The following is a 6,043-nucleotide window of genomic DNA, read 5'->3' as shown; positions in this document are numbered from 1 at the left end:
AAGCCAAACTAGTCAAGGGCACTTGTTGACTAAGTGCTAAGGAGCCCATTTTTGGTTGCCAATACAGAGGGAGAGAGTCTAGAGAGGATGATACAATATCAGAAGCTGAGGCATGAAATGTTACTTTGTGGTATGATGCTATGGAAGGCAGAGAATGATACAGTATGAGACCAGGTACCTCAAACAGCAGTGCTCCCCATACAGCGAAGCAGGCAAGAAACCCAAGATAATAATACAGTGTTCAGGGAAATGTTGGAGGATTTTACACAGCAGGAAATCACAGATATCTTGAGTAGGTTCACCCAGAGAATGGGAGAATCGTTAATATCTTAGATGGTGAGAGTCGGTGGTGAAGGGGCCACAGGAGTATCTGTAGAACTGTGGATTGTATGAGATTCATAAGTATTAGTCAGAATTCTTTTGTACAGAAAGTTTTTAGAGACTGTCATTTGCAAGGAGGTAACCAAACAACCAATATGTTAGCTTTAGCTACAACAGATTGTAATAGAGGATATCCTGCTGATTCTATATGACCTACTGCAGATAGACCCTGGTATTCACTTAGGGAGGAGATGATGAAGACTGCTACTATGTTGGGGAACACAGAAGTTTATTACGATACTCCCTTGGGAGTCTTTCATAGGAATTTGATCGAAATACCTAATTCTGACTCTGCTAATTGCAGAAGTAGGGAATCCTCTTTCAGAGGTGCTGGTTAAGATTCGCAGTTAAATGACTTAGGAGACTGGGGAAAACATAAATTTCCTCCAGAGAAAAGAGTGAATAGCCAGTGGATTCAACATCAGAATAGAGTGACAAGAAATGTTTACTACTCTATTGAGAGCATGGGTAGATTTTAGAAGGATAGATGGTATTCCAACCAATGAGCCATACAAAATGTACCTAGATAAGAGGCTTAATAGCACATGGGAAAGATAATATTATAACAGATGTTTATCCAGGAGGAAATGATTATGAAACTGTAGCCTTCACTCATGTATACTACCATGAATGAGGCTATGACAGTCTCTTTGTTTCTTTTTGGATTTTTGTCTGTTAAATTTGTTTGAGATTTGTTTTCTGCAGGCTTAGTACCATCTACCTGCATATGCCTGATTGCTTAAGCCAGATGTCATCCCTGGATCTGTCCACAACTGTGATGTGTCATCCCTGGACCTGGTGTCAACCGAGTTCTGGATGCTGGCTTACTAAAGAACTGACCTCTCAAATAGGACTCTTTACCTCTTGGGGCAGGAACCTGACCTGTGATAGCTGTGCTGTAAGTTTTGTTTGTTGGTGGCAAGGCTTCAGAAAGGGGCAGATGGTTTTGGGATGGTGAGGCTCCATGCTGTGATGTTATATATTGAATTCTTTGCTGCTGTGATGGATTGGGTAGATGGCTTATGGGATCTGGTCCTCTGGTGTCTGAATAAATGGTTTACTTCTTCTACCTTCTACGTGGAGAGTCTCATATATTTTGTGATACAGAACCACACAGGCTTTTTGACAATTATCATCTATATTGTGATTATTGCCTTGCTGATATATTTGACCATTTGTCCGAAACATTATGGTGGGGATTCCCTTGGTGGTAGGTTGGATTAGTTGGTCCTTAAAGTTCCTTCCAAATCTCCAATTCTATGACATTGTATTTGCATAGCTCATGTTTCTTGTATTGAACTAAACTATGATAAATGACTCTGAACTGAACTGAATGAATTTAATTGAATCTATGCATCTGACTGATGCCTCTAGGATCACTATGGGGTCTCCTGCCTTATATACACCCTTGAGAACCCTACATGGAAAAGTGAAATTGTCAGACATCAGGACTGCTCCCAAGCCCTGTGTTGCCCTGAAACCCTACTTCTCCATATACACATGACTCCTTTCAAATGCTTTCTGTTGGCCTGGGGAAAAGACAGAAAGGGTTGGGTAAGAAGTCAGTAGTGGGAGCAGCTGGGTGGCGCAGTGAGTAGAGCACTGGCCCTGAAGTCAGAAGGACCTGAGTTTGAATCCGGCCTCAGACATTTGACACACTTACTAGCTGTGTGACCTTGGGCAAGTCACTTAACCCCAATTGCCCTGCCTTCCCCCCTCCAAAAAACAAACAAAAAACAACAACAACAAAAAAGAAGTCAGTAGTGACGGATAATCACTTTTTTTCTTAACTAAAAAGAGCTGTTTGACATTTTCTCATAGGCATCATTTTAATGTGCAGAAAGATTAAAATAGACCCTTCTAAATTATGAAAAATTGCTTTAAAGAATAATGTTGATGGCTAAGGAAGAAATAGCCATAATTTATTCTTTGATACATCCAAAAGTTACCAAATGTTAACATTAACAAGAGAGGAGAAGTTGCCAAATAGCAACTAAATTCTGGCAAAAACTGAGGCTGAAAAGGAAGATCTCCATCCACATTTCTAGAGTTCAAATTTAATTTTGCCAATTATTTTCTTTATAAACAGAAAACCCAAGTTCCAGCAATATGTCATGTGATCTAAAGGTGGCACATGGATAGAACACTGGGCCTGGAGTCAGCAAGACCTGAGTTCAAATACAGCCTCAGATACTTACTAGCTGGTTGACCCTAGGCAAGTCACTTTATCCCTTGCTTACCTCAGTTTCCTCACCTGAAAAATGGCAATGATAATAGGATCAAATGAGAAAACATTTCTGAAGCTTTTAGCATAATGCTTAGCACACAATAAGTGCTAAATAAATATTAGCTATAATAAAATTATTGTAATTCTTCTTTCATCTCCACTATGGTATCTTGGCATAGATACAGTAAGTCATTTCAGGTAGGTCTAAGGAGGGCTCCATTTCTGTTAAAGAAGTAAATTCATTAAAAAATAAATGTCAGAGAGGAGCAGAGCCCAGCATGGGCTGCGCCTGGACCAAACAGACTGGTAGCTGGGCGGAACAGGCCCTAGCACCCCGAATCAGTGAGCTGTGGCAGCTGCCAGACTTCCCAACCCACAAACACCAAAGACAACAGAGAAGGTTAGTGTGAAAAACCTTCAGGGACAAAGTGAAAGGCATTTGCAGTGGGCCACCGCCCCGGGGACAGTGAAGGTGGTGGAGCTACAGAACTACAGTTGCAGTTGCTTCCCACCCCAGGCCAACATGGTGGGAGGAATTAAGTGGCAGATCCCAGTGGGAGTGCAGAGCCTGCTCAGATCTGAGTCACAGTCCAGATTGGTGGTTTTGGGGGAGGAGGAGTGCTGGTGTGACAGAGCTTGCTGTGTAGAAGGAGCTCTGAAAACAACAGCACAGTCCCTCAAGCTTGGGACAAAGTACTCTCTATTCTACAAGCAATCATACCCCAATGAAAAGCTCAAGGTCAAGTAGTTGGCTGGGAACATGAACAGGCAGCAAAAATGGACTCAGATTCAGACTCAGACTTTGGAATCTTCCTTTGGTGACAAAGAAGACCAAAACATACAGCCAGAAGAAGTCAACAAAGTCAAAGAGCCTACATCAAAAGCCTCCAAGAAAAAAACATGAACTGCTCTCAGGCCATAGAAGAGCTCAAAAAGGATTTGGAAAAGCAAGTTAGAGAAGTAGAGGAAGAATTGGGAAGAGAAATGAGAGTGATGCGAGAAAACCATGAAAAACAAGTCAATGACTGGCTAAGGGAGACCTCAAAAAATACTGAAGAAAGTAACACCTTAAAAATAGACTAACCCAAATGTCAAAAGAACTCCAAAAAGCCAATGAGGAGAAGAATTCCTTGAAAGGCAGAAATAGCCAAATGGAAAAGGAGGTCCAAAAGACCAGTGAAGAAAATACTACCTTAAAAATTAGATTGAAGCAAGTAGAAGCTAGTGACTTTATGAGAAATCAAGATATTATAAAACAGAACCAAAGGAATGAAAAAATGGAAGACAATGTGAAATATCTCATTGGGAAAACCACTAACCTAGAAAATAGATCCAGGAGAGATCATTTAAAAATTATTGGACTACCTGAAAGCCATGATCAAAAAAGAGCCTAGATACCGTGTTTCAAGAAATTAGCAAGGATAACTGCCTTGATATTCTAGAGCCAGAGGGTAAAATAGAAATTGAAAGAATCTACCTATCACCTCCTCAAAAAGATCCCCAAAAGAAAACTCCTAGGAATATTGTCTCCAAATTCCAGAGCTCCCAGATCAAGGAGAAAATACTGCAATCAGCCAGAAAAAAAAAACAATTTGAGTATTGTGGAAAAACAATCAGGATAACACAAGATCTAGCAGCTTCTACATTAAGGGATCAAAGGGCTTGGAATATGGTATTCCAGAGGTTAATGGAACTAGGATTAAAACCAAGAATAACCTACCCAGCAAAATTGAGTATCATGCTCCAAGGCAAAATGTGGATTTTCAATAAAATAGAGGACTTTCAAGCTTTCTCAGTGAAAAGACCAGAGCTGAATAGAAAATTTGACTTTCAAACACAAGAATCAAGAGAAGCATGGAAAGGTAAACAAGAAAGAGAAATTGTAAGGGACTTACTAAAGTTGAACAGTTTTGTTTACATTCATACATGGAAAGATGATGTGTGTAATTCATGAAACTTCAGTATTAGGGTAGCTCAAGGGAATATACACATATATATAGACAGAGGGCACAGGGTGAGTTGAATATGAAGGGATGATATCTAAAAAAATAAAATCAATTTAAAGGATGAGAGAGGAATCTGTTGAGAGAGGGAGAAAGGGAGATATAGAATGGGGTAAATTATCTTGCATAAAAATGGCAAGAAAAAGCAGTTCTATAGGAGGGGAAGAGGGGGCAGGTGAGGGGGAATGAGTGAATCTTGCTCTCATTGGATTTGACCTGAGGAGGGAATAACATACACACTCAATTGGGTATCTTACCCCACAGGAAAGAAGGAGGAAGGAGATAAAAAAGGGGGGATGATGGAAGGGAGAGCAGATAAGGAGAGGAGGTAATCAAAAGCAAACACTTTCAAAAAGGGACAGGGTCAAGAGAGAAAATTGAACAAAGGGAGATAGGATAGGAAGGAGCAAAATATAGTTGATCTTTCGCAACATGAGTATTGTGGAAGGGTTTTACATAATGATGCACATGTGGCCCATGTTGAATTGCTTGCTTTCTTAGGGTGGCTGGGGAGGGAAATGGGGAGAGAATTTGGAACTCAAAGTTTTAAAAGCAAATGTTCAAAAAAAGGTTTTTGCATGCAACTAGGAAATAAGATATTTGGGCAATAGGGCATAGAAATCTATCTTGCCCTACTGGAAAGTAAGGGAAAAGGGGATGGGGGGGAGTGGGATGACAGAAGGGAGGGCTGACTGGGAAATGGGGCAATCAGAATATATGCCATCTTGGAGTGGCGGGGAGGGTAGAAATGGGGAGAAAATTTGTAATTCAAACTCCTGTGAAAAGCAGTGCTGAAAACTGAAAATATTAAATAAAAAAAGTGAAAAAAAAATAAACATCATACTCAAAAAATCAGACACAAAGTGGTGTGTGCAGGTAGCCTAATAGCAACAATCAATAAATCTGTCAAGTCATTAAGCACCTGATAGGCTACAGCAACAGAGACTGAAATAATCCCTATCCTCAAGGAAGTTACATTCTGGAAAATTCCGTGCAAATCTTAAAATGTATAAATGTAACAGGGACTGGTCAATGAAGGCCTAATTGTCATGCTAATTACCCTCATCATATCATTGTTATGTTTGTATTATTTTCATTATTATGGGAGACACCAAGTTATAGTAGGGACATTTTCAACAGATTTGAGCACAATTGCATAATTGCTATTATATTTCCTTCTTAGAGATGGAGAGGAACTGGGCAGGAATACGGAGGAAAGAGTATTTCTGGGAGGCATGCTATGCCTCTATCTTCATCTTCCCTGTTGTTTAGACAGCTGTCATCTATCCTAGATACCTCCCACCCTACTCCCACAAACCCATCTATACACTCTCACCAATCACAGTACCCCCACCCAGCTAGGTCCTCTTCGTGTCTTTCTGGGGGGTGGCGTGGGAGAGGGAGAGTTAATAATTATCATGTAAGAAACTGA

The sequence above is a fragment of the Trichosurus vulpecula genome, chromosome 7 (assembly GCF_011100635.1).
Source record: "Trichosurus vulpecula isolate mTriVul1 chromosome 7, mTriVul1.pri, whole genome shotgun sequence".
Taxonomy (NCBI): domain Eukaryota; kingdom Metazoa; phylum Chordata; class Mammalia; order Diprotodontia; family Phalangeridae; genus Trichosurus; species Trichosurus vulpecula.
This window is presented reverse-complemented; position numbering follows the sequence as displayed.